The sequence below is a fragment of the Phyllobates terribilis genome, unplaced genomic scaffold, assembly GCF_046119375.1.
Source record: "Phyllobates terribilis strain yellow unplaced genomic scaffold, ASM4611937v1 Scaffold_4__5_contigs__length_816908805, whole genome shotgun sequence".
NCBI classification, from domain to species: Eukaryota; Metazoa; Chordata; class Amphibia; order Anura; family Dendrobatidae; genus Phyllobates; species Phyllobates terribilis.
In genome coordinates this window covers 301,954,508-301,982,088 of record NW_027362764.1, presented here as the reverse complement: position 1 = coordinate 301,982,088, position 27,581 = coordinate 301,954,508, and positions in this window count along the sequence as shown.

Here is a 27,581-nt window from a genome sequence, read left to right as displayed (position 1 = left end):
TGCGTTGTTGAGGGCATGTCTAATATTGTGGGACACGTGCTCGTGTATTGCGGTGATGGCACACCGGGATAAATAGTTGTGGTTCTGAACCCACCATCACGTTGCGGAAAGCTTCCGTCTCCACAAGCGTAAAAGGCAACATTTCGAGCGCAAGCATTTGCGAAATGTGTGAATTTAATAGTGTGGCCTGTGGGACGTTGGCTGCATACTTTCGCTTGCATTCCAAGGACTGGGGTAGGGACAACTGAACGCTGTGCTGGGACAAGGACATGGATGTGCTTGCTGATGGTGCTACTTGAGAGTGTGCAATAACAGGTGCAGGGCGGGAGGCATATTGGCATGCGCCATGGACATAGGATTGGCGTGCATGCACAGCAGTGGCAGAAGCAGTGGTGCACCCGCTGATACTGTTGCTGAACCCTGGGGTTCGGCCCAATTAGTCGGGTGCTTTGCTGCCATGTGCCTGATCATGCTGGTGGTGGACAGACTGGTAGTTTTGCTACCCGTGCTGATGCTAGCCTGGAAGGTGGTGCACATGGCCTTTTTGGGGTTATCTGCAGAGTCTTTAAAAAATAACCAGACTTGGGAAGAACTAACAGTTGTACTGGCAACTTCCGTCGTGTCAGCGTTACGAGGAACGCTTTCCTACCTTGTGTCTGTGGCCACCACTCTGCATCTTCCTCTGTGTGCTGCTGTCCTCGCTGTGTGTGTCTACCTGCAGGTTGTATCAATTACTTTATCATGCACCACCTCGTCTTCCACTTCCGCACCCTGGTCCTCCTCCTGATTTTCTGGCAATTGTGTCTCATCATCATCCACCTCTTGCGACAGTAATTGCACTTTATCACCGTCGCCTTCATGTGACCTTGGCTGCTCCAATATTTGGGCATCTCTACATGCGTTCTCCTCTTGACTCTCTTGAAGCTGGCCGGGCGAGAGGCCCAAATCTACAAATGGAAAAGTGAACAGCTCTTCAGAGTGTCCAAGTGTGGGATCAGTTGTCTCCGTGCACTCGGCATGGTGGAAGGAGGATCAGGGTGAGGAATATGTGGTCCAGACTCATGGCTACTGAGACTTGACCATGTGGAAGACAGGTTGGAGGTGGTGGTTTCCAAGTGACTGGAAGCATTATCTGCTATTCAACCAATAACCTTTTCACACTGCTCTGTGTTGAAAAGTGGTGCTCTGCGGTCCCCTAGTAATTGGGACAGGAAGGTCGAGCGAGAAGATGTGGATGTTTGTTGTGGCACAATTTCGCCTTGCCCACGGCCACGTCCTCGGCCTCTGCATGCACCATCACCATAACGTCCACTTCCCCGTCCCTTGCCATGCACTTTGCCCATTTTAAATGGAGGACAATATTTTCCACGTTCACGAGAAATGGCTGCTTTTGAACACAGTTATATGTGATATGTCTGACAGAGAACCACGGCTTTAAATTGTAGGCCTGTAATTTACTAATATTATTCTACACAGAGACCTAGTGTGAATAGCTTGACTTACACACTGCAACAGAATGGAAAAGGAGGCCAATATTTTCCACTTTCAGTTTAAATTTCTGGATTTTTATCGCTGAAATATGGAACAGATCTGACTTTATTCTGCAGTGAGAACAAACAAATGGAGCAGAAATATGGTGTTTGTTTCTGGATTGCTGTTTTAGTAAATAACCAGGATTAAAATTAAAAAAAAATTGCCCTGGCCCCTGATATCTGGGGCTGTCTAGAAATATCTGTCATTATTACAGCAGCAGCAGACAGGACGTTCAATGGACCCTCTTGTGCTGTATTATACACTGCAGTCTGCCACATACACTGCCTGCCTGCCTCCCACTGATTATTTGCAGCTGGATTAGTCCTCAGAAGGACTGTTGGTTCAGATGGATATAGATACATGTTGTGGAATACCTATACTAACTATGAAGAAGCAAATCTCTCCTTGACGCAGCAGAAGCTCTCCCTACTCTGCCTGATTCTGGGGTAGACTGTGATGAGCATGGCAGAGCCCAGTCTTATATACACCTGATGACGCTGTGCGGCCAGGCAATAACTGTAATGCCCACAACCCACATGGCTACGGCATTACATTTTATGGCAGGCAATCCCTACATGTTCATTGGCTCTCTAAAGAGCGCCAAATATGCAGGGAGGGGACCAGAGTTTCTGCATCTCCCTGGCAGAAAAAACACATGTGGATTGTACATGCGGATTGTACATGCGTTTTTCCTGCCAGGGACAAGCGGATGTGAAGCGTTCTTCACATGCATTTCCGCATGCGGGTTGAGAAGTGCTTTCCAAGCGATTTTAGCATCACTTGGAAAGTGCTTGTCAACTTGGTCACACTATATAAATCCATGCAAACAGCATGGATTTATATACTGTGACCTTAAAGAATGTTAAAAAAATAAAAAAATTAATTTATACTTACCTTCCGATGGCCCCCGGAGTCTTGCTTCGCTCCGTCCTGGCTTGCCGGCAGCTCGCGGTACACTACACTGAAGGACCTGCCGTCACATGACTATGACGTCAGCGCAGGTCCTTCCGTCCACCGCGATCTGCCGGCAAGTGAAGACAAGGACACCGGGGGCCATCAGAAGGTAAATATCATATTTATTTTTTATTTTATTCTTTTTTTAACAGGTTCTATGGTACCTGGGTCTGGAGGGGAGAGTCTCCTGTCCTCCAGACCCGGGTACCATCCGCATATTGAAACGCATGGATTCCGCATCTACAGATGCAGTGATGCGGAATCCAACCGATTCAATGCAAGTCAATGGCGGCGAAAACGCAGCACTTCCGCAAAATAATTGGTAGTGCTGCATTTTTTTCCGCAATGATAACCAGCAGCGGAAATTTCCGCAGCATGTGCACAGCACATGCGGATTATCATTGGAGAACATGGCAGGCCTTCTACCATGCGTTTTTAAAGTGTTTCTGCAGCGTAGCCAATAAAAGTATCACTCCGAGAATACTTTTGTCATTTTTGGCCATAAAAGTATTTGCATCATTGTAAAATCCTAAAATTGCCACTGCTTTCTTTGCTCTCCTTCTTTTTAGCCCTTGTAAAAGTCACCCCGCGCCCTGCCATTGGCTGCGCTAGATCATGTGATGCAATAGCAGCAAGGTGTCATGGGTAAGCCTGCACCGCAATGCCTAACATCATGAGCTTGCTCTCCGGCTGATGCTATTTTCAGTAATGTGTGAAATTTTTATTTTGCGAATGGTGCAAATTGTTCCAATAAGCTATTACGTGTGAATTTCAAAAAATTTGACTCAGCAGATTAATCTGCTCATCTCTAGAAAATATTTCTGCCATGCTGTATACAGGCCTTATACTTTACATACATATAAATAATGACAATAGTGTAGAAATCTGAGAGAGCTGAAATTATCCAGCAGAGACGTGTGCATTTGCTTCTGATTTTTTCACCATTTTTGTATGTTTTTGTTAATTTGTTTTTGTTTTGGATCCCGGTTTGAGATTTGAAACACATTATTAGTATTAATATGACTCTCAATCTTTTCTTAGAAACGGACATTTAGAATCCCAAAATGTCAGAAGAAGAATACTCATTTCTAAAGATTAGAAAGACTTCAAGAAAGATGAAACTGATGAAGCATAGCACTCCTTTAGCAACATTCTATGTGAACAGTTTACCAACAGTGAGCGAATATGAAGAAGATTCCTACCTTGCCAACCACAAAGCTAAAATGGAAGCAGAACAAGTAAAAGATGTTATAACTAATTTGCCAATGAATTCTGAAGAAACTGACATATTTTCAAAAAACTTATCTCCACTTCTGGTGACTGAAAATTTAGCAGAAGTTCAAATCCTCAGAGTTGAAGATTCACCAACAGAACTATTGAATGCAAAGCAGAACGAAAATGCCAACCAGAAGGTTTCCACCAGTTATTCTTTTTTAAGGACCCCCAGGAAATATTCTAAAACAAAAAAACACAAAAAGCTACTAATAGTAAGTGTGCACAATATATAATGTAGTAATATTTGAGCATCATTATCTTATTATAACAGGATACTGAATATAAGTCACTGAATAGTGTGGTGGAAAATGGTTGTCAAACAAGGAGGCCAATATATAAGATACAAGGTAATTAAAAAGTCAGAAAAATATGGTTGAAATTATGAGTAGCCTATATATACAGTGCTGCTTACCATTATTGGCACCCCTTCTTTTTTATCATAGCCTGTACAATATCTTCAGAAATAAATGGAAATGTACCAAAGTTATATCCTCAGGATTTTTTAATTAGTGGTCCAAAGTAATACAACAATAAAACATTGTTTTTCAACTTCCATGTTGCAATTTCAAAGAAAAAACAGACTAAACAGCATGTGCAGCAATAAATACACCCCTAATTAATACTTGGTTGCATACCCTTTGGCATTGCTGACAGCCTCCAATTGTTTCTTGGAGCCATCTATAAGCTTCTTTGCAGTTTGTTCAAGCTCTTGAATTTTTGCAGGGTTCTTTTTTCCATTGGCAGATTTTAGCTCACCGCAAAGATTTTCAATGGGATTGAGGTCAGGACTAGTGATGAGAGAGCACTAAAATCTCGGGTACTCGTTACTCGGGTTGAGAAAATAGCAATGCTTGGGTGTTCGGCCCGAGAAACGAGCCCAATGTAAGTCAATGGGAGACCCGAGCATTTTTCCGGCGCCCCCCTCCCCCCTGGAACTCTGAAGGGGCCCTAAAAAGTGGTCAAATCGATGGAGACCATACTGAAATTACATGGGAACAGCATGGGGAAGACCCCTGGAAGCATCTCTGAATCCCAAGTCACTGCTGTGAACAATGTTGCTAGAATATTACGCCACTTTTACGGACTCGCAATAAAACATAAAAAAATGAAGCTAAAATGGATTTTGCTGGAAAAAATGTTAAGAAACATTCTTTCCAGGGTAATGACCTGTATAAAAGGCAAAATAAATAACTTAAAACAAAAATGCTCCTCCACACCTTTGGCTATGTTTGCATGTAGTGTTTTTGATGCATTTTTGCACTTTTGCATTGCTTTTGACTGTGAAAAATACATTCACCAGTAAATGTAATTTTAACATTTAACTACCTTATTTGGCTATGTGGTGTGTGAGATATGGTCAGACACATCCTGTTTTATTTATGAAAGAGGGACTCTGAAAGTCACAAAGCCAATTGTTACAGGGCCATCAGGCAGCCCTTACTATTAATAAAGGGCCAGCAGTCAGCCCTCACTATTGTTAAAGGGCCATCAGCCAGCTATGCTTTGCATAGCCGTATATTGCTACTGCAATATAACGTATCCATCTGAGATGGTCAAATTTTCTTTTTTGTATATATTCTGTAAAGTTTGAAATTTGGATGTCCAGCAGGCGGCCCTCACAATTTATATAGTGCCAGCAGGCAGCCTCCACTATTTTTAGAGGTCCAGCAGGCTTCTTAGGGAAGATAAGACCAAGATAAAGCTTTTTGGTAATGCACATCATTCAACTGTTTACTGTAAATGGAATGTGGCTTACAAATGAAAAAACACAGTAGTTCTAGTCAAATATGGGGGAAGTTCAAAGATATTTAGGGGTTGTTTTGCTGGTTCTGGCACAGGGTGCCTTAACTGTGTGCAAGGCATACTGAATTGTGAAGATTTCCAAAGGATTTTGGTTCGCAATGTAGTTCCCAGTGTCATAAAGCTAGCTTTACATCCTAGATGATGGTTGTTAAAACAGGACAATGACCCCAAACAATTCAAGAAGCACCCAGAAATGGATGGAAACAAAGCACTGGAGTGTTCTGAAATGGTAATTCCAGCTTTAGTAGCGTCAAGTGTCCCACCACTACCTCTTACAAACAGAAGCTACAAAGAAACTACAAATGGATACATTAAATCAGGAAATTTTTTTAAGTTTGAGTAATTTCTGTCAAAATTGAAAAATATCTGCCATTTTCGATGAATTTTTGTCAATTATGATAAATTTCTGTCAACCTTTATTAATTTCTGAGTACAGATTACTGTAAAAATTATGAATCAGTCAATGAGTGCATGGAAGACATCAAACAAGTTATGGACTGTGGAAGATATGTATATGACCAGAATGAACACTCCTTTCCAGCTGTTGGTACCATCTAGCACCTGTCCCTATTTTAAAAGCAGCTAACAGTGTTTTCAATAGGTAATAGAATTTTTTTTTCAGCACTGAGAATAATACAACAATCCCTGACTACATGCCTGCAAGACGCTATCCCAACTTCTATAGGTCACATGTACACAAATCTCAGATAAGGAAGGTAATATAGTACAATAAATATTCAAATTTAACCGGCTCCAAAGAGATTTTTTTGGTACGTTGCACCACTAAACTGTGAAGGAATGCAAGCAACCCTGTCTGCTTTCATCAATTTCTGATCACTGGTAAAAATTATGAATTGGTCAACGAGTGCATGGAAAAAATCAATCAAGTTATGCACTGTGGAAGATATGTGACCAGAATATGAACACTCATTTCCAGCTTGTAACATACCTGGTGGCGTTCTTGCATAGTGCTCCATCCCCCACTATGCAAGATCGCAAACTTGATCACCAGTCCAGTCTGCTAGCCTGGTTTCTTTCCATGCTGTTTGCTTGCCTCTGTTCTGGCTGCTTAAGGGTGGCGCCCGATCTCTTCCTGCTTCTTGTAGCAGCTGTGGGCACACCCCTAATGCGTCCACAGCCTATTGCTGTCCGTCACTGGATATTTAAACCAGCTTCACCTGGAAGCTGGTGCCTGAGCAACATGTTCATTCAGTGTGCTCTTTCACTCTGAATGTGCCACGTCCTTTTCTGTGTTTTCTTGCCTGCCTGTCTTCCTTCCTGAGGGCTGTATTTCCAGGCCTGTCTGAACTGTCTCCTAACCTGCTTCCTGTTTTTCTCTATGTCCGTACATTCCCTTTCTCCTGCATTGTCTGAACCAGCACTTGGCTTTACCTTGGCTCGTTCCTGTATTTGTTGCAGTAACAGTTCCTGTCTGAACTGTCTCCTAACCTGCTTCCTGTTTCTCTCTATGTCCGTACCTTCCCTTTCTCCTGCATTGTCTGAACCAGCACTTGGCTTGCCTTGGCGCGTTCCTGTATTTGTTGCAGTAACAGTTCCTGTCTGAACTGTCTCCTAACCTGTTTCCTGTTTTTCTCTATGTCCATACCTTCCCTTTCTCTTCAGAGTCTGAACCTGCTCCTAACTCCTACTCGTTGTCGCTGTACTTCCGTTTGTGAGTTTAGAGTCCACTCGCTACTTCATTGCAAGTATCTTGTGTGTATCTGGCTCTGCCTTTCCCTTCCAGTCTGTTCCGTGTGAACAGAGCCCTGTCCCCTCTGCTCTGCCTTGCTCACCACTCCGGCGGTTCTTGCCTGCTCTGCCTTGCTCACTGCTCCGGTGGTTTCTCTCTGCCCTGCCTTGCTCACCGCTCCGGCGGTTTCTGCCTGCTCTGCCTTTCTCACCGCTCCGGCGGTTCCTGCCTGCTCTGCCTTGCTCACCGCTCCGGTGGTTCCTGCCTGCTCTGCCTTTGCTCACCGCTCCAGGCGGTCTCGCTCTGCTCTGCCTTTTCTCACCGCTCCAGGCGGTCTCGCTCTGCTCTGCCTTTGCTCACCACTCCAGGCGGTCTCGGTCTGCTCTGCCTTTGCTCACCGCTCCAGGCAGTCTCGCTCTGCTCTGCCTTTGCTCACCGCTCCAGGCGGTCTTGCTCTGCTGACCGCTCCAGGCGGTTCTTGCCTGCTCTGCCTTTGCTCACTGCTCCAGGCGGTCTCGCTCTGCTCTGCCTTTGCTCACCGCTCCAGGCGGTCTCGCTCTGCTCTGCCTTTGCTCACCGCTCCAGGCGGTCTCGCTCTGCTCTGCCTTTGCTCACCCTCCAGGCGGTCTCGCTCTGCTCTGCCTTTGCTCACCGCTCCAGGCGGTCTCGCTCTGCTCTGCCTTTGCTCACCGCTCCAGGCGGTCTCGCTCTGCTCTGCCTTTGCTCACCGCTCGAGGCGGCCTCTCCCTGCTCTGCTCTTGTTCACCGCTCCGGCGGCCTCACTCTGCTCTGCTTGTCTACCGCATCTGCGGTTCTGTTACTGAGTCCCAGTCTGTACTGGACCTTATCCAGTCTGTGCTCCAACCTGCTAGTGCCTCCCTGTCGGCACTCCAGACATGCTTGCCAGTACCCCCTGCCTGCATGCCAGTCATGCTTACCAGTGCCCGCCTGTCTGCATACCAGCCGTGCCTGCCTTTACCCACCAGTCAGTGTGCCAGCCTAACCTGCCTGTTCCTGTATTCCCCGGTGTGGGTCAACAGCCGTGTCCGGGGTCTGACCTGGAGTCGCACCTGGTCCCTCTGCTCGGTTCCTCCCTGGTGCACAGGCGTCGTATGCCGTAGTGCGACCTTGGTCGGATCGGGTAGATACTTAGTTACGTCCTTCCAGGCGCTCTCTGGTTCATGGTCCAGTGGAATCACTAAACACGCACACGCCAGTCAGTCCGGGCGTGTGCATAACACAGCTGATGATGCATAGCACCCTTACCTATTCTAAAAGCAGCTAACAGCGGTATCTATAGTGCATGGGCTGAAAAACATTATATCCCTGGGGGGTATACATATATATATTATATAGAATGTTAGAGGTAGGCCTCTAAAGATAGTTCCTATGGGCATCATAAACACCCTTAAAAAAATATGTGGGCGTTGCATGAAAGTCAACCTGGTGATATGGTGGTGGAGGATGAGGAGAAGGATAAAGAGGAGAATGACATAAAATAGACAAAATCCTGAAGTGTATACCCATGTATGGGTGTGGAGGGGTGCATGGGAATAGACCCCCCCCCCCCAAAAAAAACCCACTGGATTTCAATTTATGTTCCACTGCTACCATCCCGTGGTGTTGAAACCTGGCCCAATCCAGCCCTTGTTCATTTTTATAACAGTCAGCGGATGCGCCTATCAGTTATAATACCCCCAGCAGCACTAAAAACCCGCTCTAACAAAACACTAGCGGCAGGGCAGGCCAAGACCTCCAGGACGTAGAGAGACCGTTCATGCCACGTGAACAGCTTGGATACCCAATAGTTGTAAGCCACAGAGGAATCACGGAGGATGCTGGTACGGTCAGCAAGTACTCCTTCAGCATCTTCCAAAACTTTTCCCTCCTTGTCAGAGTACCCCGCTCATCAGGGCCTGAGCGCTGGGAGGGTCTGAAAAAAAACTGTCTCATACCTTTAACAGTGTTCCCCAGCCTCTGCTGCATCTGGTTTGTCTCCCTCACCTGTACTCCTTGGTTGTCCAAGGAACTGTGACTTCTGCTCCCAGCGTTGTCAGCTGGGAATTTTTTTTAATAATTCTTCAACAAAGGCCTTCTGATACTGCATTTTTTTTAGACCTGTCTGCCACAGGAAAGAGAGATAGAAAGTTCTCCTTGTAGAGCGGGTCTAGAAGTGCGACCAACCAGTAATTACTGTTGCCCAAAATACGTACAATGCGAGGGCCACGAGAAAGGCAGTGGAACATAAAGTCAGCCATGTGTGCCAGACTGCTAACAGCCAAGCCTTCCCTGTCCCCATCAAGAGGACAACTGTCCATGTTGTCCTCCTCATCCTCCCCCTCTTTAGGCCATCCATGCTGAACAGACGGTATGAATGTGGTGTGTGTAGTACCATCTGTAAGGCAGGAAAACAGCTTTGGTTCCTCTACCTCCTCCTCTTCTTGCTCTTCCTCCTTATTATCACCCAATCCGCATTGGGATGAGATGAGGTTGGGCTGTGTAGCATCAGAGAAAACAAAAAGGAAAAAAACCCTTAAATAACTTTTTTGTTGAGTACAGCTAAAAGTGTTTTGGCTAGTATACCAATCAGACATAACTCATTGAAATGAATATCAATACATTTGGGTGATGGGTATCGGGAAAGCAAAGAGAGATAACAGACTCAGGCTGTCCCTAGTAGTCCCTTAGTATGCTGATAACCTGCCTAACAGTGGATGGTTAACACCTCAGTGAGGCGATTTCATGCCCCCGCTCCACGTCGACTCTACCTTATTTACCCTAATAGCCCCTAGACAATCATACATAGAAATATAAAAATATATAACTTGGGATATAATATCCCGACAGTGGTGAAAATTTTACCACATTGAGTCTTGTTTATAGAAAAAGTGATATTGTTAGCAGTCTCTCAAAACTTATGGGGGGATTGGTTATAGATATGCATATTATAACTGGACATTCACAGCAACTCAGACAAGGTCCATACTCATGTTGTCTGAATATTTATAGGAGATGAACCCTATACTCTTAAAATAAAGGTCCCAAGTGCATGTCAAATGCAGACACCTAGCACTCTGCAACAGGATGAAGCAGTGTTGAAATGGCTATTAATAACATTAACTCATTCAATGGACCATGTATAGATTGTTTCAATCAAGCAGTAATCACAATCACCACACAGTGGTTACACAGATGATATTCACTCAATAGTAACCAAAATTAGAGGACTTATCTTAAGGTTGCTTGAAAGTTCCACCTGGAAGCACGGGTGGTCAAACCATCACCACAGTCTCAAAAGAAGTCTCAAATCAGAGCACACAGGGTGCCGAAAGTCCCAACACGTCCCCCCCCCCCCCATCCTGGTTTGGGGTTTGTCAGGGGACCATTTCAGGAGAAGACTTCAATATCCCATGGATATTGTTCCTTGTGGAGTAGGACTGCTGCTTCCTTACTGCCCCTTACCTATTGAGGTCTTCTCCTGAAATGGTCCCCTGATGAACCCCAAACCAGGAGAACGGAGAAAACCAAAAGGAAAAAAAAACCTTAAAAAATAACTTTTTTTAGTACAGCTAAAGGTGATTTGGTTAGTACTGGATATTGTTCCTTGTTGAGTAAGATTGCTGTTTCCCCATACACGTCACCCCAATGTATTGATATTCATTTCAATGGGTTATGTCTGGTTGGTATACTAACCAAAAACGCTTTTAGCTGTACTCAAAAAAAAAAGTTATTATTTAAGGTTTTTTTTTTTTTCGGTTTCTCTGTTCTAATATACCCCAATCTGTCTATTTGCTCATTGGGTAATTAGTGGTGTGTAGCATCACCCTGTATAATTCCTTGCTCCATCTCATCGTGCTCCGCAAGCAATGCCTACTCTTTTCAGTAGACAGAGAAGCTGGATGGTGATGCTAATTATGGCCAAATCACCGCTCACCATTGTGGTGGAGTCCTCAAAGGATGGCACAGATGTCAGACATCCATTCCCACTCATCAACTCTTATGTGCAGAGGCTGACCTGAATACCAACGAGCGTGTTGAAGCTGGTACTCAACAACTGCCCTCTGCTGCTCACAAATCCTTCCCAATATATGCAATGTTGAGTTCCAACGCGTGGTGACATCATACACCAGTCGGTGAGCTGGAAGCTGCAAATGCTGCTAAAGCAGTGTCATGGGGGCGGAAGCTGTTGCTGACTTTCTGAAATGGGCACACAATAGTCGTACTTTCACAAGCAGCTCAGGCAGATCTGGGTATGTTTTGAGAAACCACTGAACCACTAAGTTGAGCACATGGGCCAGGCATGGTACATGTGCGAGCTTTCCAGCTTCAGAGTTCCGGCCATTATCACACATGACCATGCCTGGTTGTAGGTTCAGCGGTGAGAGCCACCGATCTGCCTGCTCTGTTACAGCTTTCAACAACTCTGCAGCAGTTTGCTGCCTAAGCAGATAAGCTTCAGCAGAGCCTGTTGCCGCTTGGCCGAGGCAATGCTGCAGTGCTTCCAGCTTGCGACTGATGTGGTCATTTTGGAGATGGAAGCTGAAGAGGAGGAAGAGATGCAGGAGCAGTAAAATGTGGGGGCAACCCTGACTGTCCCAGGGCCCACAATTGTCTGCATCGTTAGGATGTGTTCCGTACTGTTACTTGTCCGGATGGTGGAACCTCTGTGTTTCGGTGCAAGGAGGGACCAGAGGGGCATGACTAAGTGCCTACTTGGCCCGACTAAGGTCACACGGTGGCTTTGTCGACTCCTTGAACCAGGGAGGGACCGGGCAGGTGGACAAGGCGCCACTCTGGGACCGACCTCGTGTGAGAGCAGGTGACTCCCACAGGTCAGATGGCAGGAACTGACCGGTACAGTGGATAAGCACGGCAGGAAGGCTGACGGGGGGTCCGGGCAGATAAGCAGGCTGGTTTGGCTGATAGCCAGACGGGTGCTCCGGGTAAGCAGGCAGGCACGGCAGTTAACTGGCAGGTGCTCCAGGTAGGCTGGCTAGCGGGCACAACAGGTAACAGGCAGATGCTCCAGGTAGGCAGGCTGGTGGGCACTACAGGTAATGTACAGGTGCTCCAGGTAAGCAGGCTGGCGGGCACAACTGTAGACAGACTGGAGGACAGAACTGTCAGACAGGCTGGTGGGTTGGACTGACAGACAGGTTGGCAGGCAGGACTGACAGGCAGCGGAAACTGAGGGCTGGAGCTAGTGTTTAGCACACGGAACAACAACCTTGCACAGGCACCTCCATTTTGGAGGAGGTGTCTTATATAGGGGAAGTCCTCCGGCCATTGGCCGGGGACTCTATAGGACGGCACGCGTGGCCCCTTTAAGAGGGAGGGAACACATGCGCGCCCTAAGCACAGTGCCCGGGAAGCTGCATGTGGTGTGCGCCACAGCAGCAGGGGAGCGGAAAGACGCCAGACCTGGACCGCAACAGTGAGGGGAACGCCATCTCTGCCCGGCAGGAGGCAGAGACGCCGATGCTACACGTCCCAGGGTCTGACTGGGTCCCGGCTTTCACAATATTAACCCAGTGTGCCATCAGTGAGATGCACCGTCCCTGGCCACAAGCACTTATCCATGTGTCCATGCTTATGTCGTCCTTCCCAGTAACTGCGTTGGTGAGGATACGGCTAATGTTCTGGGACCTGTGCTTGTAAAAGGCAGAGACTGCACACTGAGAGAAATAGTGGCGGCTGGGGACCGAGTACTGAGGGACAGCCGCCATGAGATTGCAGAAATCTTCCGTCTCCACAAGCCTAAAAGGCAACATTTCTAGTGCAAGCAGTCGAGAAATGTGGCAGTTTAGTATTGTGGCCTGTGGGTGGCTGCGTATTTGTGCTTGCGTTCCAAGGACTGGGGTAGGGACAACTGAAAGCTGCACTGGGACAAGGATGTGGACGTGGTTGCTAACTGTGATGGTTGCAAGTGTGCAACGTCATTTGCATGGTGGGAGGCATCTTCGCCTGCATCATGGACGGAGGCTTGGCGTGCACGTACAACAGGGGAAGAGGCAGTGGTGTCACCCGCAGTCACTGATTCTGGACCCTGGCGTTCAGCCCAATTACTCGGATGCTTTGCTGTCATGTGCCTGAGCATGCTGGTGGTGGTCAGGCTGGTAGTTTTGCTGCCCCTGCTGATGGTGGCATGGCAGATGTTGCAAATTGCTTCTTTTTGGGTTAACTGGACAGTCTTTTAAAAAAGAGCCAGACTCGGGAAGACCTATCAGTTGGACTGGCAACTTACATAGTACCATAGTATTGGTGTTTTTGGGAACAGTTGCCCACCTTGTATCAGTGGCCACCCCACTGCTTTTTCCTGTCTGTTGTGGTGCTATGCCTCCCTTCCCCTATGTGCTGCTGTCTTCGCTATGCATGTCACCTTGCCAGGTTTCGTCAGTGACTTCATTGTCCACCACCTCGTCTTACACTTCCGCACCCTGGTCCTCCTCCTGACTTTCTATCAATTGTGTCTCATCATCATTCACCTCTTGCGACAGTAATTGCACTTTCCCACCGTCACCTTCATGTGACCATGGCTGCTCAAATATTTGAGCATCGCTTCATGTGATCTCCTGTTGCCCCGGTTGAAGCAGACCGAGCGAGAGGCCAGAATCTATCAATGGAAAGATGAGCAGAACAGTTCTTCAGAGTGTCCACGTGTGGGATCAGTTGTCTCTGGGCACTAAGAATGGTGGGAGGAAGGAGGATCAGGGTGATGAATATGCCGACTTCAAGCAATAAAAAAATCTCCCGGATCTGCACCTTTCTCAAACAAGAATCTGCAAAAACAATTGTGCATGCCCTCATTATCTCCCGCCTCGACTACTGCAACCTCCTGCTCTGTGGACTCCCTTCTAACACTCTTGCAATCTATCCTAAACTCTGCTGCCTCACTAAACCACCTGTCCCCCCGCTATTCCCAGCCTCTCCCCTCTATCAATCTCTTCCCTGGCTCCCCATTGCCCGGAGACTCCAGTTCAAAACCCTAACTTTGGCATACAAAGCCATCCACAACCTGTCTCCTCCATACACATCTGTGACCTAGTCTCTTGGTACTTACCTGCACGCAACCTCCGATCCTCATAAGATCTCCTTCTGTACTCCACTCTTGTCTCCTCTTCCCAGAATCGCATACAAGATTTCTCCCATGCATCCCCCCTAATCTGGAACTCTCTACCCCAACATATCAGGCACTTACCATGGAAACCTTCAAAAGGAACCTGAAGACCTACCTCTTCCGACAAGCCTACAACCTGCAGTAACCACCGCTCGCTCCACCATACCGCTGTACGACCAGCTCTATCCTCAGCTACTGTATCCTCACTCATCTCTTGTAGGCTGTGAGCCTTCACAGGCAGGGCCCTCTCTTCTCCTGTACGTGTCGCCGTCATGCTTTTGCTCAAGATTATTGTAATTGTTTTTGCTATGTAAACCCCTTTTTCACATGTAAGGCGCTATAATAATAATAATGTGGTCCAGATGGCTACTGAGACCTGACAGTGTGGAAGACAGGGTGGTGGTGGTTGCAAACTGACTGAAAGCATTATCTATTTATCTGCTATCCAACCAACAACCTCTTCACACTAGTCTGGCTTCAAGAGTGGTATTCTGTGACCCCTTAGAAAGTGGGACAGGAAGCTAGGTCGACATGAAGTGGGTTCTTTTTGTGCTCCCTCAGCAGGCACCGTTTCACCTTGCCCATGGCCTCGGCCTCGTGCACAATCACCATTATGTCCACTTCCCTGTCCCTTACCACACGCCTTGCCCATTTTAAATGAAGTTTAATATTTGTCACATTGCCAAAAATGTCTGTAATTTTACCGCAGTAATATAGGGTCACGTCTGATGACCACAGTTTTAGGCAGTGACCTGGGATGCAGAAATGCTTCCAGGGGTCTTCACAATGCTGTTACCATGTCATTTGAGCACTGTTTCAATCGATTTGACCAATTTATAGGCCCCCCTCTAGACCTCTGAGGTGGGCCGCCGGAAAAATGCTTGAATTTTCCATTGACTTACATTGGGTCATTGCTCGAGTCGAGCACCCAACCATTACGATTTCCTCGACACGAGCAACGAACACCCGAGCACTTTAGTGCTCGCCCATCACTAGTCAAGATCCCTGATAATTGAAAGGACTTTATGCAATTGTGCATCCAGAGACTCACTGAACGACGAAAGGAAAGACTGCGAGTATTTGGAAACAACCCTAACTACTCCTTTACTCAATCAGCATCAAAAAACCAACAGGAAATGTAAAGTGTGTCTGAACCTATGCAAACTGATGTCATCTGAAAACCTCTCTCTGCAGTGGAAGAGAGGCGACGTACAGAAAATGTATGCCTCTATTGTGGCATTTCATTTGCCATTAAATGTTCTAATAAAAGGACTATAGCCTTCACAAATGTCAAAACTTCAAGCAATTTAGACCTTTCTGATCAGCTAGATCTGGTTATGCAGACGATCTCATCTGTAATGCAGGATAAATGCAATGAGCAATCACCATCGTCTCATTTTGTTGTTCCCATACAGGTCATAATCGGGAACCAAAAAATACAATGTTCTGTCATGTTAGATTCTGGAGCAGGAGGGAATTTCATGGACTTACAATTCACACTTGATAATAATATTGCAAGTAGGACTAAATCCATGCCAATTGATATGGAAACTGTGGATGTATCACCTTTATCTTCTGGACCTGTTACTCACGAGACAATTGAACTTGAAATCTGCATTGAACTAAATGATCATGAAGTTGTTAGTTTTCATTTTATTTCCTCTCCAAAGTTTCCAGTTATTCTAGTAATTCTCAGTTTTTCAACCCATAACTCTTCTATCAACTGGACATCGAGGACCATTACCTTTCCCTCTGAGTACTGTAAGAACAATTGCCATGCTAATTTATCTTTTTACCAAACTCAATCTAAGAGGGGCTTATAATCTCAAACGAATTCACCAGGGAGTTCAGTGGAAAACCGCCTTTACAACTAGATATGGACATTTTGAATACCTGGTTATGCCTTTCGGCCTTAGCAACTCCCAGCCACCTTTCAGCACTTCATTATATTTTTCGAGATTTCTTGGATCATTTTGTTGTTGTTTATCTCAATGACATTTTGATATTTTCAGACACCTTGGAGGAGCATTGCATGTCCAGTTAGACCTGAAACGTCTATAGGAGAATTATCTCTATATCAAAATCGAAAAATGTGAAGTTGAACAAGCCAGGACTCAATTTTTGGGATACATCATCTCCCCAGAAGGTCTGAGCATGGATCCTAGTAAAATCAGAGCGGTAGTTTACTGGCCTACCCCAAGAAACTTAAAAGACGTCCAGCGCTTTACAGAATTTGCTAATTTCTATAGAAAATTCATTAAAAACTTTTCAAAAATAATTTTGCCAATTACTTCACTCACAAAGAAAACCAAAGTGTTTTTTCTGGCCTCCAGAAGCACAGGGGGAGTTTGACAAAATAAAGACTCTTTTCACTTCTGCACCATTACTAATCCATCCAAATCCCGAACTGCCATTTGTTGTCGAAGTAGACACCTCAGACTCTGTAGAGAGAGCCATGTTGTCACGATGTGTTGGAGACAAGATGCAGCTTCATCCATGTGCATTCCTTTCTCATGTCATGTCATCTGCAGAAAGAACTGACATTGGAAATAAAGATCTGTTAGCTATTAAAGTCACCTTCTCCAAATGGAGACATCTTTTGGAAGGGGCCAATCATCCAGTGATTTGTCCTTACTGACCAGAAAAGTTTAGAATTCATATGTACAGCTAAGAGGTTGTCTGCAAGACAAGCACGTTGGGCTTCACTTTTCTTGGGAGTACTGAACACTAAAGAATGTTTTACAAAAATTAAAGATGGATACCAAACTGACTTTTTTCTTAACCATTCTAAAGATGTTGATCTTTCTTTTAAGGAGGGGCTTTGGATGCAGAAGCACCAAATATATGTTCCTAAATCTGCTCGACTTAAAGTCCTCAAACTTATCCGTGATTTCAAACTTGTAGGACAACCTGGAGTAATGAAAGCTCAAGAACTATTGCTCCGTTCTTTTTGGTGGCCTAATTGAAGAAGGGATGTGAGAAAATATGTTTCCTCCTGTTTAACATGTGCGTGGAACAAGATACCATGATCTTCTCCTTTTAGGACTCCTTTAAACTCTTCCAGCTCCATCCAGGCCTTGGGGATCAATCTCAATGGATTTTATCATGGACCTACCTCCATCTAAAGAAATGACTGTCATCATTGTTGTGGTGAATCAGGCTCATAAAGAAGGCCCATTTTATTTCCTACTAAAGGGATTCCTATCGCTGAACAAACCACAGAATTAATGGTCAGAGATATTCAGGCTGATGGAATTCCTGACAATGTAATTTCTTATAGGTGTTCAGTTTGCATCAAAATTTTGGAAAAGCTTCTGTACAGCTTTAGGAGTTACTGTCAATTTGTGTACCGCCATCCATCCACAATCCAATGGAAAGACTGAAAGAACTAACCAAACATTCGAACAATATCTGCGCTGTTTTATTTACTACTGGCAGGATGACTGGGTGAACTATTTTCTAACAGCAGAATTTGTCTATAATAGCTCCAAACACAGTTCTACATCCCAACGTCCATTTTTTTGCTAATTATATCTTTCATCCAGTATTTATTCCTAATCTTCCATTTAATACTTGGGTTCCTGCTGTTACTGACAGAATGACAAATTTGCAGGAAGCTCAGAAAGAACTAATTGAGCTGTTACAAAAGGCCCAAGCAGATTATAAAAAAAAATCAGCAGATAAGCCGCAAAGCCCCTCCTTCCCTTCAGGTCGGTGACAAGGTTTGGCTGTCTACAAAAAAATCTGAAAAAAAACGTATCCTGCACAAATTAAACAAGTTGCCTTTCATTTAAAACTTCCTAACAGCATGAAAATTCACCCTATGTATTCTTGCTCAAACGTTTCAGTGAGAACCCGTTTCCAGGAAGAACTCCGCCACCTCCTCCACCAGAAATAGTCCATGTTGAAAATGAGTACATTATGGATAAAATTCTGGACTCTAGAAGATTCAGAGGAAGATTATAGTATTTAGTGCAATGGAAGGGGGTTAAGGACCAGAAGATAATTCATGGGAGCCGAAGTGCAATGTCCATGCATCCAAACTTACAAGAGACTTTCATCAGAGACATCCAGAGAAGCCAGAGCCTGAGATATCCAGAGGCTATCTTGGAAGGAGGGGACTATTGTCAGGACTCGAACCCAGAAAGCTCTTGTGCACCAGGCGGCAGCAGTTCCTGGCTAACTTAGATTCTAGTACCTGTGTTGATCCTGAGCGGCTCCACCCTGTGTTGTACCTGATTTGCTACATCCTGTGAGATCCTTATTGAACACCCTAGTTAAACCTGGCCTGGCACCTCCTTCCTCTAGTCAAGCTCTCCCTTCACCTGCTGCCTCATACAAGATTACACTGCTTTTCCTGTGTACCAATTCCAGGCTTTTCTTTACTACGCAACCTGCTAAATCCTTCAAGACTATACTGCTTTACCTGTGTACCAATTCCTGGCTTTTGACTATGCTACCTATCTGTGCTGCACCTAGTGGTTGCAATACCACTACTCCAATAATATAGAACCACTGCGCTGATGTACTGAAGAGAGTAGGTGAGGATAACTGGGAGTAGTAATGGAAGAATATACAAATGTTGATGAGTATTAATATTTTTATTTTTATTTTGTGGACCAATAGTAAAATGTTATAGAAACATATTAGCATAAAAACCAAGGGTTAAAATTAGAACATTGGGTAGTTCCTCCAGGGATCCAGAGCTGTTTGGGACCTGTGGTGGGACAAATAAAGACTGTAATTACTGACCTGTATAAGATGGTTGATTTACTGTAGAACTACTGTGCATCTATTTACCTTGGATGGAAAAGCCTTTTTGGTCCACTTTGCTGCACGAAGGTCCTCGTTCTCTTTCAGCGCGTCCTCCAGGAAGCGCTCGCTGCACGCTGCACGCTGCATCGTGGTGTCGGAGTCTCCGGCCGGGACCCCGACACCTCTCTCCTCCTGCATTCTGCTCTCTCTCCTCCCATCCAGCAAGAGACCAGCGGAAAGTAGGTTCTCCGCAATGGAGTGACCACAACCCCTGGATACCACAAGATGACTATCAGACGCCCTGGCTATACATTAAGGTACTGAACTGTATCACCAACGGGTGTTTAACCTTGGACACATAGAGGATTCTCCTCTTATATACTTTACATCCTTCTAAGTATACATGCTTCTGAACTCATGTTAACCGAATAACTTTTTTTCTACTAGCTACCTACACCAGCCATTAGCTGGCAGCTCAACCCACATCTACTCCCTCTGGTTTAGGGTCCATCTGACGGGGACCACCACCTGCCACATAGGTTGCCGCTCTACCTCTACAAGAACTAATTCATACCCCGATCAGGTTTATGTGTATCCACCAGCATACCTGAACAATACCAGGTAAACCCCTGTTTATCTATTAAGAGCCCCATATACTTCATAATTTTAATTATAATCCTAATCTATATCTATCGATTCAAACCACAGGCTCTACAAGCTTTTTAAACCAAAACAAAGCTTCTATAACCCCACAGAAGCATATACCCATCAACCTGATACACATCCCTGGGTATCTAACTAATATCTAGGATCACACTCTTTTATGTAAGCCATCACAATAGAGGTATCTAAAGTAAGATATAACTTGTGATTAAATGTAAATTCTTTTATTACAGTAATCACTTCAATATTCTATCTAATAAGAAGATCCATTACTCCGCTCCTATTCTCCTACCTCATCTTCCAATAATATCCTCCTGCCATCCAAGGTAAATAGATGCACAGTAGTTCTACAGTAAATCAACCATCTTATACAGGTCAGTAATTACAGTCCTTATTTGTCCCACCACAGGTCCCAAACAGCTCTGGATCCCTGGAGGAACTACCCAATGTTCTATTTTTAACCCTTGGTTTTTATGCTAATATGTTTCTATAACATTTTACTATTGGTCCACAAAATAAAAATATTAATACTCATCAACATTTGTATATTCTTCCATTACTACTCAGTTACCCTCACCTACTCTCCTCAGTACATCAGCGCAGTGGTTCTATATTATTGATTTTATTCTCTCTAGTGGTCTATGGTGACACCTACCATCTGCAGCAGATATACTGAGCTTACCTACCAGCGTACCTAAATTTTATATTTAATACCACTACTCCAACCCAGGTCAGTTCCTAACACTAAATGGGATATAGTCAGCAGTGGAGTACCGCAAGGATCTGTACTAGGACCGATTCTTTTTAATCTCTTTATTAATGACCTTGTGGATGGGATTGAGAATAAAGTATCCAACTTTGCTGATGACACCAAAATTGTCAGATACAATATTACAAAACGATCTGGTTAAGATGTGTGAATGGGCAAACAATTGGCAAATGAGATTTAATGTTGATAAATGTAGAGTAAGTCACCTAGGACAGAGTAATCATATTGCTGCATATACATTAAATGTGAGTACACTTGGGGCTAGAGGACAGGAGAAGGACTTTGGTATTCTGGTTAGAAGTAAGCTGAGCAGTACTCTGTCAACCAGCAGTTGCAAAAGCAAACAAGATTTTAGAGTGTATTAAGAGAGATAAAATCCTGAGATCCAAATGCGTTCATAAATCTCTTGTAAGACCATGCACTGTGTGCAGAATTATTAGGCAAGTTGTATTTTAGAGGATTATTTTTATTATTGATCAACAACTATGTTCTCAATCAACGCAAAAGACTCATAAATATCCAAGCTTAATATTTTTGGAAGTTGGAGTGTTTTTTTTTTAGATTTGGCTATCTTAGGAGGATATCTGTTTGTGCAGGTAACTATTACTGTGCAGAATTATTAGGCAGCTTAATAAAAACCAAATATAATCCCATCTCACTTGTTTTTTTTCACCAGGTAAACCAATATCAGTGCACAAAATTTAGAAATAAACATTTCTGACATGCAAAAATAAAACCCAAAAAAATTAGTGATCAATATAGCCACCTTTCTTTATGATGATACTCAACAGCCTTCCATCCATAGATTCTGTCAGTTGCTTGTTCTCTTTTCGATCAACATTGCGTGCAGCAGCCACCACAGCCTCCCACAGACTCTGTTCCGAGAGGTGTACTGTTTTCCCTCCCTGTAGATCTCACATTTTATGATGGACCACAGGTTCTCTATGGGATTCAGATCAGGTGAACAAGGGTGCCATGTCATTATTTTAACTTCTTTTAGACCTTTACTGGCCAGCCACGCTGTGGAGTAGTTGGATGCATGTGATGGAGAATTGTCCTGCATGAAAATCATGTTTTTCTTGAATGATACTGTCAGGAATATTATAAAATATTAATATCAGGGAAATGTTCGTCCGTATCTGACTGACATAAATGTTCACCCCCCTCCATTATTCCCCTTCTGCTCAGCACAAAAGCCCCAATTAACACACGCCTAGTAAATAGTTTATGCAAACACGGCCAGGCAAGGAGTGTTATAACTTTGTTAGGAAGCGAGCATCTTGTCTTTGAAAGACGCAGCAGGTAATTAAAACGCATGCTTGCACTGATTTGCGTGTAACTGTTGAGGCTGGTTCCCGAGCTTCAAAGGGGAATTTGCAGACATGATGACTCCGATATGAATTATGAGATATTAGGAGTTCCATAGGTCCGATAGTAACGGAACCCATATGTGTAGTGACCAAATCAGCCCAGGAATGTATAGGTAGTTTTCCAGGGCTGTAACCAAAATCAGGGAGCAGCAGCGCAAAAACACCAGAATGGCAGACTGCAGCTATGTGAAGTGTGATATCAAAATAAAGATAAAATCATAAGGGAAAAAATGGCGCTGTTTGCAAGCTTCTGCGATCAACGAGCAATGAGTTATCGCGGAAGATAGCGTTTCTAATAAAAACGTACAGGCTGGAGACCGGCCCACATAATGTCACCACAAGGGGCGTGTGGGCAGATCTCCCCCTAGGTATAAAAGAATCTATGGAGAAGACAGGAGCACTCATTGCCCGGGGGGAATAAGAATTATAAGCAACGGGTCCTGTTCAATAACAGCATATTTCATCTGGAGAGCCCCATCTCCACCTATATTGAATCGTCTCCACGATCGCATAATAAGTTTCTTCTTTAATCCTTATTATTTTGTGTAACTGCCTCTGTATTTTAATGTCCGCTTTGTAACATCCTTGTATATATTTTTCCTAAACACTGCCTCCCTTTTGGATTAAGTATAAAATTTAATAGTTTTGTTTCTTTAGTTCTGTAATCGTTCCCTTCCCCGAAGCCATATACGCTACCAAAACGCAGGCATCCGGCCAGGCCTGTATTATATTTCAAACTCGGCCGGTGGTGGCAGAGAGCATTAATAATTGGCCTATCGAGAAGCTGACAGTGACTGTACGGAGGGCTTAAACACAGATTCCAGTCTGTGGAACCCAGGGTGTTGCGCCATACGCTCACTGGTCGCTTACCGATACCTCCGTAGAGAGTAGTCTGGATAGCGTGCTCGCGACTCCGGACGAAATACAGACAGCGTGACGGCACGGTGGGATATTGTGTGATCCTGCCGGTGCCATTCCTGACAAATTGGTGGCAGCAGTGGGATATTGTGTGATCCTGCCGGTACCATCCCTGACAGATACCGACTTCTTCCTGTACCACTGCTTGAAGAAGTTGTCTTCCAGAAACTGGCAGTAGGTCTGGGAGTTGAGCTTCACTCCATCCTCAACACGAAAAGGTCCCACAAGTTCATCTTTGATGATACCAGCCCATACCAGTACCTCACCTCCACCTTGCTGGCGTCTGAGTCGGAGTGGAGCTCTCTGCCCTTTACTAGTCCAGCCTCTGGCCCATCCATCTGGCCCATCAAGAGTCACTCTCATTTCATCAGTCCATAAAACCTTTGAAAAATCAGTCTTAAGATACTTCTTGGCGCATTCTTGACGTTTTATTTTATGCTTCTTGTTCAAAGGTGGTCGTTTTTCAGCCTTCCTTACCTTGGCTATGTCCCTGAGTATCGCACACCTTGTGCTTTTTGATACTCCAGTAACGTTGCAGCTCTGAAATATGGCAAAACTGGTGGCGAATGGCATCTTGGCAGCTTCACGCTTGATTTTCCTCAATTCTGGGGAGTTTTTTGCGCCTTTTTTGGCCAACACGCTTCTTGCGACCCTGTTGGCTATTTGCCATGAAACGCTTGATTGTTCGGTGATCATGCTTCAAAAGTTTGGAAATTTCAAGACTGCTGCATCCCTCTGCAAGACATCTCACAATTTTGGACTTTTCAGAGCCTGCCAAATCTCTCTTCTGACCCATTTTGCCAAAGGAAAGGAAGTTGCCTAATAATTAAGCACACCTTATATAGGGTGTTGATGTCATTAGACAACATCCCTCCTCATTACAGAGATCCACATCACCAGATTTACTTAATTGGTAGTTGGCTCTCAAGCCTGCCTATGCAGCTTGGAGTAGGACAACATGTATAAAAAGTATCAAGGTGATCAAAATACGCATTTGCCTAATAATTCTGCATGCGGTGTATTTAGTATATGGGATCCAGTTTTGGGAGCACATTTTAAAAAGGATATTCAGAAGTCAGTCAGTTCAAAGGCGGGCAACTAGATTATTACAAGGAATGTAAGGCCTCTCAGATGATTAGAGGTTGGGAAATTTGGGATTGCTTGGCTTAGAAAAAAGAGTTGTTCTATTTTTTATGTTGTAGTAGATCGGATCACTTGGCTGCACACGAAGGTAGACACAGGAACTCTGTCTCTTTAAATCTCTCATTGATTTATGCCGTACTTTAATAAATCAATGTAAAGTTCATAAAAACAAACACGGCATTTCTGGCATAAAGGGGAAAGCAAAAGAAAATGCATATCCAGGTCCATACGTCTGTAGGGATCTGCCCGCTCTGGATACAACCGGGTTCAGCACTCTTTTACAGGACACTTCTCTGGATGTGTGACTCCTAGACCCCTGAACACCTAATGACTCAAAACACAGGCTATTTATTCTATTGACCCCACCTTGGGGTGGAGATATGGGGAACAGCCTCCCACCCGCTCTACAGATGTTCACATAAAACGTCACCCATTAAAAAATGGCTGATTAATCCATTTCAGCACTTAGTGTGCTATAGCATTCTTCTCCTTCCTTTCCCTCATCCATCTCAGGAGCACATGATCTGACACTAGCCTGAACTTCTAGCCTAAGAGGTAGTACCTCGGGGTGTCAATTGACTATTTGATAGCCTAGCACTCTTTTTTCACAATAGCAAAGTTTTTTCACAGGCAGAGAGTTTTCTGCTTAGATACAGGATGCGACACCACTAACAAAAACTACAGCTATTGCACCTCCTGATGACTCAAATCAAATACAATATCTTTTAGATATACAAAAATAAAACCCCATATAATCGGAAAATAGCTGCAAAAATTATTTAAATGGCTGAGTAAGAACATTCCTAGGTTTTAGACCCACATGTACTTAAAAAGCAGAACTGTGTCTGGTCATTAACACATGAGTATAGCTTAGACTTCAACCAGTTAAATTCAGTAGAACACATGGATTTGTTTTGTATTCTAAATCAAACCTGACTGTTGACTGCCATCTTGTGGTCAGTTAAATTTCAAGCTAACAGAACCCAACTTTCTGAGGAAGGCATTTTCACAGTAGACTGTCTTTATCTGTTTTTACAAATCAAAAGTGCAAATTAAATGATTTACTAGGTGGACAGTCATAGTCAAATATTTTGAGATTGTGAAAACCAAAATTTGTGTTTTTAGATGTTTTAATCACATGTCAGTGGTTACTGAAGTACAATTATTGGCATTCTGTAAGGTGGTTTTTTTTTTTTTATATATATATATCTTTTATTGACACATGCATCCAGTTTGGTTTGTGCAATCGCTCAATATTTAGTGTTGACCCTTATGTTATAAGACTTCTCAAATTCACCTGCTAGATATCAGCTTCTGGGCTGACTAATGGCAGCACATTCTTGTCTATTTAGTGCTTGGAATTTATCACAATTTCTGGGTTTTGGTTGTTCACCCACTTTTGAGGATTGACCGCAAGTTGTCAATGAAATTGAGATCTGAGGAGTTTCTTGACCATGAACCCAAAATCTAAAGGTTTTGTTCAATTAACTTAGTTATCATTTTTGCCTTGTGACATGATGCTCCATCATGGTGGACAAAGCATTGTTCATCATCAAATTGCTCCTGTATCAAGGAAGAAATTGCTCTTTATTATTCTTCCAGATGCCCCAAACGATCTGAAGATGGCTTCATCAGAGAGAAAAACTTTACAAGCAGACTAATCCCTGTACTTCCAGCAAATTAATTTTCTCTTATGAAGCCCATTTCAGACTGTTTGAGACATCTGGAAGAATGGTTGTGCTACCATGAGACCTGTGTCATGCTCACAGTAAATCATCCTAAGACTATTCATATTTGGGGTTCCTTTTTAGAAAAGGCAGTGGGCTTACTAACAATTTTTCCTAAGAACACTGCCATGAAAAAAGAGGAATAACTAATCGAGATGAGCGAGCACTAAAATGCTTGGATGCTCGTTACTAGAACAAAGCAATTTCGAATGCTCAGATACTCGATTCGAGTAACAAGTATAATGGAAGTCGATGAGAAATCCGAGCATTTTTCCAGCAGACCCTACAAGGAAGTTGGGGGGGGGTGCGGCAGTGAAAATGTTGAAATGGAAGGAGAATGACATGTGGTAGACCCCTGGAAGCATCTCTTCAAGGGGTTAAAAATGTTAAGAAACATACCTTCAGGTATAATGACTTGTAAATAAGGCAAACTTTAAAAAGAATTAAAAAAATAATAATTATTAAACAAAAATTAAAATTTTCATAACAAAATTGGAAATTTCAGTGTAATTTTATGACAGAAGCAAGAAGTGTCAAAAATTAGGGACTAATATACACCCTGTATTAGACATAAAGGAGGGTCTCATACACATTCTGTTCAAATTGTCATGTAGTGGTACTCCTAGACTCATAAAGGCTATGCACAAAGTGCAAAGCCTGCCAAAAATTACAAGCAGGATCATCCATTCACTCTTGAAGACACCAACTATAGTGCCTCATTCAAATATTGTGAATAAAGTGTAGTTGTGTTACTCTTACACTTTTAAAAGCATTGCACACAGTGCAAAGCCTGCCAATAATTACAAGCAGGGTCATCCATACACCCTAAAAGGCACCAACTGAAATGACTCATAAAAAATTAAGAAAATGTAGTTGAGGTACTTCTACATTCATAATTGCTTTGCACAAAGTGCAAAGCTAGGAAAAAATTATAAAGATGGTCATCCATAAACTCTAGAAGGTAACAACTGGCAGGCCTCAAATATTGAACATTAAAAACACTTTATGTGCTGCTGTCATCTGGTGGTGTGGAAAAGTCGGGTTTAATTCAGACTGGGTTCATTGTTATCGAAGTGAGCCTGTCAGCACTTTCTGTTGACCGGCGAAACGTCCTGTCTGTTATGACCCCCCCCCCTCCCTGGTGGCACTAATAATCCGCTTAGACAAGACTCTTAGCAGCAGGGCAGCACAACACCTCCAGGGCAAAGAGGGACATCTCATGCCAGGTGTCCAGGTTTGAGACACAATAGCTGAAGGTCGCAGAGGAATTAGGGAGTATGCTGGCTTTGTTGGGCAGGTATTGTTTGACCATCTTTAAAAACTTTTCCCTCCTTATCAAAAATACGGGATCATCATGACATGGACTCTGGGAGGGTGTCATGAAATTGGCCCTCGCCTTTGACAGTGTACCCCTGACTCTGTTGTAACTGGTGAGTGTCTTCCTCACCTCTCCTCCTTGCTTGGGCAAGGAAGCTTGCTCCATGCCACTAGTGTTGTCTGATGGAATTTTTTTCAACCAATTTTCCACAATAGCCTCTTGTAGGTCCTTTTTTTTATTTATAGAAGAAAACATTACAGGACACAAAACATAAGAACAAAACTGCAGAGCAAGACGACAAAACCCGACACAAATCACAGAAAATAGAAGATCCGACCTACAGAGAAAGAACAAAATCCCCCCAGGAATATATACATATACAAGAAATAAATATTATAAAACCTATAAAACCCCCTGCCCAGCTTCATTCATACTACTATATACAATCCCACACAACGCTCACTCCGTCCTATATACATATAAAACACCGTCCTATATAGAAGATTATATACACTAAAACACTAAACCTAATATAACGTATATACA